At 47.5% G+C, this 11,849-nt stretch overlaps 1 long non-coding RNA gene across 3 annotated transcripts; it reads right to left on the bottom strand.

The window, feature by feature from the left end:
* Positions 1-9,760: 9,760 nt before the first annotated feature.
* On the bottom strand, positions 9,761-11,309 carry LOC124276746. Of its 3 annotated transcripts, XR_006898649.1 has the most exons (5): positions 11,233-11,309; positions 10,985-11,144; positions 10,829-10,897; positions 10,274-10,371; positions 9,761-10,114 (listed from the first exon to the last, which is right to left on the bottom strand). It is a non-coding gene; the product is annotated as an uncharacterized LOC124276746 (long non-coding RNA). The 3 variants fall into 3 exon arrangements; XR_006898648.1 differs by lacking the exon at positions 10,274-10,371 and having other exon boundaries at positions 9,761-10,205; XR_006898647.1 differs by lacking the exon at positions 9,761-10,114 and having other exon boundaries at positions 10,225-10,371.
* Between the last annotated feature and the right edge of the window lie 540 nt (positions 11,310-11,849).

Raw genomic sequence — 11,849 nt, 5'->3', positions numbered from 1 at the left:
ATCACTTCCTTATAATTTAGCCAAGGTTTTACAGTCATACTGCATACGTTCTAAGTATGTGTCTTTGAAACAATATGTCGGAGGTTAACTTTCTGTGTTTTTAGTGGAAACCTTTCATTTCCGAATATGACAGTGTTAAACTACCCATATTTCAAACTCTTGTTTACCTATAGAATTTGTGAACACACAGGCTGTCATTACAGGACATCTCAACATATGGTTCACATAACATGTCAGCATAGGGTTCACATAACGTGTCAGCATAGGGTTTATTGCGCATGTGAACATAATGTTGATTGGACATATATTTTATTTGATATGTGTACATATAGGTTATTGAAATATAAGCGTTGTGTCAGAAGGTAAAGCCACATAGGGCTTGCAAGGCATATAACCGATGGGTCAGAAGGTAAAGCCAACATAGGGCTTACAAGGAATGTAACCGATGGGTCAGAAGGTAAAGCCAACATAGGGCTTACAAGGAATGTAACCGATGGGTCAGAAGGTAAAGCCAACATAGGGCTTACAAGGAATGTAACCTATGGGTCAGAAGGTAAAGCCATCATAGGGCTTACAAGGAATGTAAGCGTTGTGTCAGAAGGTAAAGCCAACATAGGGCCTACAAGGCTTGCAATCGTAGGTCCCATGGGTTAACATGTGATTTCAAAGCAATGTATATCGACATATGATTTGTGTTTCCATGTGTCTGTTGAACTCCTTGTTGCGTAGGTTGTGTATCATGTGCTTGATAACGGTGACAGGAACTACACCGACACGTCGCATCTATTGCAAAAAGAAATCGTCCATCCATGAAAAGGAGTTTCTCTTCATTTGTTACTTCTTGAGCCCCTTGTCCCAACGTGGGACATTCACTTCTTCTGTCCCTGGTTCTCATCGGAGGCATTTGGCACTTCTAGTTCTCCTGGTTACCATGGGTGAAATTTGTCACTTCTAGAGCCCGTGGTCCTAGTGTTTCCAGTCATCACCGGACGTGTCAAATGTGGTCCTGTAGACACGAAGTGTAACTGTGTTTCCAGTAATCACCGGACGTGTCAACTTTGGTCCTGTAGACACGAGGTGTAACTGTGTTTCCAGTCATCACCGGACGTGTCAAATATTGTCCTGTAGACACGAGGTGTAAGTGTGTTTCCAGTAATCAGCGGACGTGTCAACTTTGGTGCTGTAGACACGAGGTGTAACTGTGTTTCCAGTTATCAGCGGACGTGTCAACTTTGGTCCTGTAGACACGAGGTGTAACTGTGTTTCCAGTAATCACCGGACGTGTCAACTTTGGTCCTGTAGACACGAGGTGTAACTGTGTTTCCAGTCATCACCGGACGTGTCAAATATTGTCCTGTAGACACGAGGTGTAAGTGTGTTTCCAGTAATCAGCGGACGTGTCAACTTTGGTGCTGTAGACACGAGGTGTAACTGTGTTTCCAGTTATCAGCGGACGTGTCAACTTTGGTCCTGTAGACACGAGGTGTAACTGTGTTTCCAGTCATCACCGGACGTGTCAAATATTGTCCTGTAGACACGAGGTGTAACTGTGTTTCCAGTTATCAGCGGACGTGTCAACTTTGGTCCTGTAGACACGAGGTGTAACTGTGTTTCCAGTCATCAGCGGACGTGTCAACTTTGGTGCTGTAGACACGAGTTGTAACTGTGTTTCCAGTTATCAGCGGACGTGTCAACTTTGGTGCTGTAGACACGAGGTGTAACTGTGTTTCCAGTTATCAGTGGACGTGTCAACTTTGGTGCTGTAGACACGAGTTGTAACTATGTTTCCAGTTATCAGTGGACGTGTCAACTTTGGTGCTGTAGACACGAGTTGTAAGTGTGTTTCCAGTTATCAGCGGACGTGTCAACTTTGGTGCTGTAGACACGAGTTGTAACTGTGTTTCCAGTTATCAGCGGACGTGTCAACTTTGGTGCTGTAGACACGAGGTGTAACTGTGTTTCCAGTCATCAGCGGACGTGTCAACTTTGGTGCTGTAGACACGAGGTGTAACTGTGTTTCCAGTTATCAGCGGACGTGTCATCTTTGGTCCTGTAGACACGAGGTGTAACTGTGTTTCCAGTCATCAGCGGACGTGTCAACTTTGGTGCTGTAGACACGAGGTGTAACTGTGTTTCCAGTTATCAGTGGACGTGTCAACTTTGGTGCTGTAGACACGAGGTGTAACTGTGTTTCCAGTCATCAGCGGACGTGTCAACTTTGGTGCTGTAGACACGAGGTGTAACTGTGTTTCCAGTTATCAGCGGACGTGTCAACTTTGGTGCTGTAGACACGAGGTGTAACTGTGTTTCCAGTTATCAGCGGACGTGTCAACTTTGGTCCTGTAGAGAGGAGGTGTAACTGTGTTTCCAGTTATCAGCGGACGTGTCAACTTTGGTCCTGTAGACACGAGGTGTAACTGTGTTTCCAGTTATCAGCGGACGTGTCAACTTTGGTCCTGTAGACACGAGGTGTAAGTGTGTTTCCAGTTATCAGTGGACGTGTCAACTTTGGTGCTGTAGACACGAGCTGTAACTATGTTTCCAGTCATCAGCGGACGTGTCAACTTTGGTCCTGTAGACACGAGGTGTAACTGTGTTTCCAGTCATCAGCGGACGTGTCAACTTTGGTCCTGTAGACACGAGGTGTAAGTGTGTTACCAGTCATCACCGGTCGTGTCAACTTTGGTGCTGTAGACACGAGGTGTAACTGTGTTTCCAGTCATCAGCGGACGTGTCAACTTTGGTCCTGTAGACACGAGCTGTAACTATGTTTCCAGTCATCAGCGGACGTGTCAAGTTTGGTGCTGTAGACACGAGGTGTAAGTGTGTTTCCAATCATCAGCGGACGTGTCGACTTTGGTCCTGTAGACACGAGGTGTAAGTGTGTTTCCAGTCATCAGCGGACGTGTCAACTTTGGTCCTGTAGACACGAGGTGTAACTGTGTTTCCAGTTATCAGCGGACGTGTCAACTTTGGTCCTGTAGACACGAGGTGTAAGTGTGTTTCGAGTTATCAGCGGACGTGTCAACTTTGGTCCTGCAGACACGAGGTGTATGTGTGTTTCCAGTCATCAGCGGACGTGTCAACTTTGGTCCTGTAGACACGAGCTGTAACTATGTCTCCAGTCATCACCGGACGTGTCAACTTTGGTCCTGTAGACACAAGGTGTAACTGTGTTTCCAGTTATCAGCGGACGTGTCAACTTTGGTCCTGTAGACACGAGGTGTAACTGTGTTTCCAGTTATCAGTGGACGTGTCAAATATTGTCCTGTAGACACGAGGTGTAAGTGTGTTTCCAGTAATCAGCGGACGTGTCAACTTTGGTGCTGTAGACACGAGGTGTAACTGTGTTTCCAGTCATCACCGGACGTGTCAAATATTGTCCTGTAGACACGAGGTGTAAGTGTGTTTCCAGTAATCAGCGGACGTGTCAACTTTGGTGCTGTAGACACGAGGTGTAACTGTGTTTCCAGTTATCAGCGGACGTGTCAACTTTGGTCCTGTAGACACGAGGTGTAACTGTGTTTCCAGTCATCACCGGACGTGTCAAATATTGTCCTGTAGACACGAGGTGTAACTGTGTTTCCAGTTATCAGCGGACGTGTCAACTTTGGTCCTGTAGACACGAGGTGTAACTGTGTTTCCAGTCATCAGCGGACGTGTCAACTTTGGTGCTGTAGACACGAGTTGTAACTGTGTTTCCAGTTATCAGCGGACGTGTCAACTTTGGTGCTGTAGACACGAGGTGTAACTGTGTTTCCAGTTATCAGTGGACGTGTCAACTTTGGTGCTGTAGACACGAGTTGTAACTATGTTTCCAGTTATCAGTGGACGTGTCAACTTTGGTGCTGTAGACACGAGTTGTAACTGTGTTTCCAGTTATCAGCGGACGTGTCAACTTTGGTGCTGTAGACACGAGTTGTAACTGTGTTTCCAGTTATCAGCGGACGTGTCAACTTTGGTGCTGTAGACACGAGGTGTAACTGTGTTTCCAGTCATCAGCGGACGTGTCAACTTTGGTGCTGTAGACACGAGGTGTAACTGTGTTTCCAGTTATCAGCGGACGTGTCAACTTTGGTGCTGTAGACACGAGGTGTAACTGTGTTTCCAGTCATCAGCGGACGTGTCAACTTTGGTGCTGTAGACACGAGGTGTAACTGTGTTTCCAGTTATCAGTGGACGTGTCAACTTTGGTCCTGTAGACACGAGGTGTAACTGTGTTTCCAGTTATCAGCGGACGTGTCAACTTTGGTGCTGTAGACACGAGGTGTAACTGTGTTTCCAGTTATCAGCGGACGTGTCAACTTTGGTGCTGTAGACACGAGGTGTAACTGTGTTTCCAGTTATCAGCGGACGTGTCAACTTTGGTCCTGTAGAGAGGAGGTGTAACTGTGTTTCCAGTTATCAGCGGACGTGTCAACTTTGGTCCTGTAGACACGAGGTGTAACTGTGTTTCCAGTTATCAGCGGACGTGTCAACTTTGGTCCTGTAGACACGAGGTGTAACTGTGTTTCCAGTTATCAGCGGACGTGTCAACTTTGGTCCTGTAGACACGAGGTGTAAGTGTGTTTCCAGTTATCAGTGGACGTGTCAACTTTGGTGCTGTAGACACGAGGTGTAAGTGTGTTTCCAGTCATCAGCGGACGTGTCAACTTTGGTCCTGTAGACACGAGGTGTAAGTGTGTTTCCAGTCATCAGCGGACGTGTCAACTTTGGTCCTGTAGACACGAGGTGTAACTGTGTTTCCAGTTATCAGCGGACGTGTCAACTTTGGTGCTGTAGACACGAGGTGTAAGTGTGTTTCCAGTCATCAGCGGACGTGTCAACTTTGGTCCTGTAGACACGAGCTGTAACTATGTTTCCAGTCATCACCGGACGTGTCAACTTTGGTCCTGTAGACACAAGGTGTAACTGTGTTTCCAGTTATCAGCGGACGTGTCAACTTTGGTGCTGTAGACACGAGGTGTAACTGTGTTTCCAGTTATCAGCGGACGTGTCAACTTTGGTGCTGTAGACACGAGGTGTAACTGTGTTTCCAGTTATCAGCGGACGTGTCAACTTTGGTCCTGTAGAGAGGAGGTGTAACTGTGTTTCCAGTTATCAGCGGACGTGTCAACTTTGGTCCTGTAGACACGAGGTGTAAGTGTGTTTCCAGTCATCAGCGGACGTGTCAACTTTGGTCCTGTAGACACGAGGTGTAAGTGTGTTTCCAGTCATCAGCGGACGTGTCAACTTTGGTCCTGTAGACACGAGGTGTAACTGTGTTTCCAGTTATCAGCGGACGTGTCAACTTTGGTGCTGTAGACACGAGGTGTAAGTGTGTTTCCAGTCATCAGCGGACGTGTCAACTTTGGTCCTGTAGACACGAGCTGTAACTATGTTTCCAGTCATCACCGGACGTGTCAACTTTGGTCCTGTAGACACAAGGTGTAACTGTGTTTCCAGTTATCAGCGGACGTCAACTTTAGTGCTGTAGACACGAGGTGTAACTGTGTTTCCAGTTATCAGCGGACGTGTCAACTTTGGTGCTGTAGACACGAGGTGTAACTGTGTTTCCAGTTATCAGCGGACGTGTCAACTTTGGTCCTGTAGAGAGGAGGTGTAACTGTGTTTCCAGTTATCAGCGGACGTGTCAACTTTGGTCCTGTAGACACGAGGTGTAAGTGTGTTTCCAGTCATCAGCGGACGTGTCAACTTTGGTCCTGTAGACACGAGCTGTAACTATGTTTCCAGTCATCACCGGACGTGTCAACTTTGGTCCTGTAGACACAAGGTGTAACTGTGTTTCCAGTTATCAGCGGACGTGTCAACTTTGGTCCTGTAGACACGAGGTGTAACTGTGTTTCCAGTTATCAGTGGACGTGTCAACTTTGGTGCTGTAGACACGAGTTGTAACTGTGTTTCGAGTTATCAGCGGACGTGTCAACTTTGGTCCTGCAGACACGAGGTGTAAGTGTGTTTCCAGTTATCAGCGGACGTGTCAACTTTGGTGATGTAGACACGAGGTGTAACTGTGTTTCCAGTTATCAGCGGACGTGTCAACTTTGGTGCTGTGGACACGAGGTGTAACTGTGTTTCCAGTTATCAGCGGACGTGTCAACTTTGGTGCTGTAGACACGAGGTGTAAGTGTGTTTCCAGTTATCAGCGGACGTGTCAACTTTGGTGCTGTAGACACGAGGTGTAACTGTGTTTCCAGTTATCAACGGAAATCATTATCAGTCTAGATTCTTAAGATGCAGACCTGGACGTCCAGAACTAAATCAGTAAACCTCAATATTGGAAACACACAGCTAATGGTTTATTTTATTACAAACATATATGCGTCGCTGTTATCAATTTAGCCCGAGAAAGTTCCAAATACATCCCTGGACCCCGACCCCACACCAAGTAGTTCTCCGAGAGTGGGAGGAGGTCACCCCGGGGAGTCAGGTAGTAGTAGAGCCTAGTTTAGGGTTGTCCTTTCATGATTGACCCCACACCAAGTAGTTCTCCGAGAGTGGGAGGAGGTCACCCCGGGGAGTCAGGTAGTAGAGCCTAGTTTAGGGTTGTCCTTTCATGATTGACACCACACCAAGTAGTTCTCCGAGAGTGGGAGGAGGTCACCCCGGGGAGTCAGGTAGTAGAGCCTAGTTTAGGGTTGTCCTTTCATGATTGACACCACACCAAGTAGTTCTCCGAGAGTGGGAGGAGGTCACCCCGGGGAGTCAGGTAGTAGTAGAGCCTAGTTTAGGGTTGTCCTTTCATGATTGACCCCACACCAAGTAGTTCTCCGAGAGTGGGAGGAGGTCACCCCGGGGAGTCAGGTAGTAGAGCCTAGTTTAGGGTTGTCCTTTCATGATTGACCCCACACCAAGTAGTTCTCTCGAGAGTGGGAGGAGGTCACCCCTGGGAGTCAGGTAGTAGAGCCTAGTTTAGGGTTGTCCTTTCATGATTGACCCCACACCAAGTAGTTCTCCGAGAGTGGGAGGAGGTCACCCCGGGGAGTCAGGTAGTAGAGCCTAGTTTAGGGTTGTCCTTTCATGATTGACCCCACACCAAGTAGTTCTCCGAGAGTGGGAGGAAGTCACCCCGGGGAGTCAGGTAGTAGAGCCTAGTTTAGGGTTGTCCTTTCATGATTGACACCACACCAAGTAGTTCTCCTCTGAGAGTGGGAGGAGGTCACCCCGGGGAGTCAGGTAGTAGAGCCTAGTTTAGGGTTGTCCTTTCATGATTGACACCACACCAAGTAGTTCTCCGAGAGTGGGAGGAGGTCACCCCGGGGAGTCAGGTAGTAGAGCCTAGTTTAGGGTTGTCCTTTCATGATTGACACCACACCAAGCAGTTCTCCGAGAGTGGGAGGAGGTCACCCCGGTAGTAGAGCCTAGTTTAGGGTTGTCCTTTCATGATTGACACCACACCAAGTAGTTCTCCGAGAGTGGGAGGAGGTCACCCCGGGGAGTCAGGTAGTAGAGCCTAGTTTAGGGTTGTCCTTTCATGATTGACACCACACCAAGTAGTTCTCCGAGAGTGGGAGGAGGTCACCCCGGGGAGTCAGGTAGTAGAGCCTAGTTTAGGGTTGTCCTTTCATGATTGACACCACACCAAGTAGTTCTCCGAGAGTGGGAGGAGGTCACCCCGGGGAGTCAGGTAGTAGAGCCTAGTTTAGGGTTGTCCTTTCATGATTGACACCACACCAAGTAGTTCTCCGAGAGTGGGAGGAGGTCACCCCGGGGAGTCAGGTAGTAGAGCCTAGTTTAGGGTTGTCCTTTCATGATTGACACCACACCAAGCAGTTCTCCGAGAGTGGGAGGAGGCCACCCCGGTAGTAGAGCCTAGTTTAGGGAGTCAGGTAGTAGAGCCTAGTTTAGGGTTGTCCTTTCATGATTGACACCCACACCAAGTAGTTCTCCCGAGAGTGGGAGGAGGTCACCCCGGGGAGTCAGGTAGTAGAGCCCTAGTTTAGGGTTGTCCTTTCATGATTGACCCCACACCAAGTAGTTCTCCGAGAGAGTGGGAGGAGGTCACCCCGGGGAGTCAGGTAGTAGAGCCTAGTTTAGGGTTGTCCTTTCATGATTGACACCACACCAAGTAGTTCTCCGAGAGTGGGAGGAGGTCACCCCGGGGAGTCAGGTAGTAGAGCCTAGTTTAGGGTTGTCCTTTCATGATTGACACCACACCAAGTAGTTCTCCGAGAGTGGGAGGAGGTCACCCCGGGAGTCAGGTAGTAGAGCCTAGTTTAGGGTTGTCCTTTCATGATTGACACCACACACCAAGTAGTTCTCCGAGAGTGGGAGGAGGTCACCCTGGGGAGTCAGGTAGTAGAGCCTAGTTTAGGGTTGTCCTTTCATGATTGACACCACACCAAGTAGTTCTCCGAGAGTGGGAGGAGGTCACCCCGGGGAGTCAGGTAGTAGAGCCTAGTTTAGGGTTGTCCTTTCATGATTGACACCACACCAAGTAGTTCTCCGAGAGTGGGAGGAGGTCACCCCGGGGAGTCAGGTAGTAGAGCCTAGTTTAGGGTTGTCCTTTCATGATTGACACCACACCAAGTAGTTCTCCGAGAGTGGGAGGAGGTCACCCCGGGGAGTCAGGTAGTAGAGCCTAGTTTAGGGTTGTCCTTTCATGATTGACACCACACCAAGTAGTTCTCCGAGAGTGGGAGGAGGTCACCCCGGGGAGTCAGGTAGTGGAGCCTAGTTTAGGGTTGTCCTTTCATGATTGACACCACACCAAGTAGTTCTCCGAGAGTGGGAGGAGGTCACCCCGGGGAGTCAGGTAGTAGAGCCTAGTTTAGGGTTGTCCTTTCATGATTGACACCACACCAAGCAGTTCTCCGAGAGTGGGAGGAGGCCACCCCGGTAGTAGAGCCTAGTTTAGGGTGGTCCTTTCATGATTGACCCCACACCAAGCAGTTCTCTGAGAGTGGGAGGAGGTCACCCCGGTAGTAGAGCCTAGTTTAGGGTTGTCCTTTCATGATTGACACCACACCAAGTAGTTCTCCGAGAGTGGGAGGAGGTCACCCCGGGGAGTCAGGTAGTGGAGCCTAGTTTAGGGTTGTCCTTTCATGATTGACACCACACCAAGTAGTTCTCCGAGAGTGGGAGGAGGTCACCCCGGGGAGTCAGGTAGTAGAGCCTAGTTTAGGGTTGTCCTTTCATGATTGACACCACACCAAGTAGTTCTCCCGAGAGTGGGAGGAGGTCACCCCGGGGAGTCAGGCAGTGGAGCCTAGTTTAGGGTTGTCCTTTCATGATTGACACCACACCAAGTAGTTCTCAGAGAGTGGGAGGAGGTCACCCCGGGGAGTCAGGTAGTGGAGCCTAGTTTAGGGTTGTCCTTTCATGATTGACACCACACCAAGCAGTTCTCCGAGAGTGGGAGGAAGTCACCCCGGGGAGTCAGGTAGTGGAGCCTAGTTTAGGGTTGTCCTTTCATGATTGACACCACACCAAGTAGTTCTCCGAGAGTGGGAGGAAGTCACCCCGGGGAGTCAGGCAGTGGAGCCTAGTTTAGGGTTGTCCTTTCATGATTGACACCACACCAAGTAGTTCTCAGAGAGTGGGAGGAAGTCACCCCGGGGAGTCAGGCAGTGGAGCCTAGTTTAGGGTTGTCCTTTCATGATTGACACCACACCAAGTAGTTCTCAGAGAGTGGGAGGAAGTCACCCCGGGGATCATTCTATATTTCTCAGATGGAGCATGTACACACATAAATACAACATACATTATAACCACTGTAGGTTCTTTTCACACCTAGACTGAGTTGGGAGGAAACACATTATAACCAGGGTGCACTGTATCTCGGCATCTATTTCCCACCTAGACTGAGTTGCGGAATATTTGTCTACACTTAGCACAACATACATTATAACCAGGGTGCACTGTATCTCGGTATCTATTTCCCACCTAGACTGAGTTGCGGAATATCTGTCTACACAACATACATTATAACAAGGGTGCACTGTATCTGGGTATCTATTTCCCACCTAGACTGAGCTGCGGAATCTCTGTCTACATCACATACATTATAACCAGGGTGCACTGTATCTCGGTACATATTTCCCACCTAGAATGAGTTGCGGAATATCTGTCTACACAATATACATTATAACCAGGGTGCACTGTATCTCGGTATCTATTTCCCACCTAAACTGAGTTGCGGAATATCTGTCTACACAATATACATTATAACCAGGGTGCACTGTATCTCGGTATATATTTCCCACCTAAACTGAGTTGGGAATATCTGTCTACACAACGTACATTATAACCAGGGTGCACTGTATCTCGGTACATATTTCCCACCTAGACTGAGTTGCGGAATATCTGTCTACACTTAGCACAACATACATTATAACCAGGGTGCACTGTATCTCGGTATCTATTTCCCACCTAGACTGAGTTGCGGAATATCTGTCTACACTTAGCACAACATACATTATAACCAGTTTGCACTATATCTCGGTATACAGTGGAAACCTGATAAGTAAAATTTCAAGGGACTCGCCAAAATTGTTTACTTATCAGGTATTTTACTTATCCAAACTTATAAAAACCTGCAAATGACAACCATATGCATGTATATGTATGCATATGTAACAATGAACAACTTATCAGGGCTGGCCTCCAATTGTCAGTGTATTGTCAACGGCATGACGCCAGCGAGCTGTAAGTAGGATGTTTGTTTGACTGGAGACTGACACGACTGCCCCTCATGTCGGATTATGTGGTGATCGCTAATTTAGTTATCCAGTATCTTTTGTTAAGTAATTTACTTCCAGGGACCGTGAGAAGACATTTAGTTAAGCAGAATTGTTTACTTAGGCGGTTTCCACTGTATATTTCCCACCTAGAATGAGTTGCGGAATATCTGTCTACACAACATACATTATAACCAGGGTGCACTGTATCTCGGTATCTGTTTCCCACCTAGACTGAGTTGCGGAATATCTGTCTACACTTAACACAACATACATTATAACCAGGGTGAACTGTATCTCGGTACATATTTCCCACCTAGACTGAGTTGCGGAATATCTGTCTACACAACATACATTATAACTAGGCTGCACTGTATCTCGGTATCTATTTCCCACCTAGAATGAGTTGCGGAATATCTGTCTACACAACATACATTATAACCAGGGTGCACTGTATCTCGGTATCTGTTTCCCCACCTAGACTGAGTTGCGGAATATCTGTCTACACTTAACACAACATACATTATAACCAGGGTGAACTGTATCTCGGTACATATTTCCCACCTAGACTGAGTTGCGGAATATCTGTCTACACAACATACATTATAACTAGGCTGCACTGTATCTCGGTATCTATTTCCCACCTAGACTGAGTTGCGGAATATCTGTCTACACAACATACATTATAACCAGGGTGCACTGTATCTCGGTATCTATTTCCCACCTAGACTGAGTTGCGGAATATCTGTCTACACAACATACATTATAACAAGGGTGCACTGTATCTCGGTATCTATTTCCCACCTAGACTGAGTTGCTGAATATCTGTCTACACAACATACATTATAACCAGGGTGCACTGTATCTCGGTATACAGTGGAAACCTGATAAGTAAAATTTCAAGGGACTCGCCAAAATTGTTTACTTATCAGGTATTTTACTTATCCAAACTTATAAAAACCTGCAAATGACAACCATATGCATGTATATGTATGCATATGTAACAATGAACAACTTATCAGGGCTGGCCTCCAATTGTCAGTGTATTGTCAACGGCATGACGCCAGCGAGCTGTAAGTAGGATGTTTGTTTGACTGGAGACTGACACGACTGCCCCTCATGTCGGATTATGTGGTGATCGCTAATTTAGTTATCCAGTATCTTTTGTTA

This window comes from Haliotis rubra, unplaced genomic scaffold, assembly GCF_003918875.1.
Source record: "Haliotis rubra isolate DU_JTF1 unplaced genomic scaffold, ASM391887v1 Scf2121, whole genome shotgun sequence".
Lineage (NCBI taxonomy): Eukaryota > Metazoa > Mollusca > Gastropoda > Lepetellida > Haliotidae > Haliotis > Haliotis rubra.
Note: the sequence above shows the minus strand (reverse complement) of the source record. Positions and strands in the feature narration are given on the sequence as shown.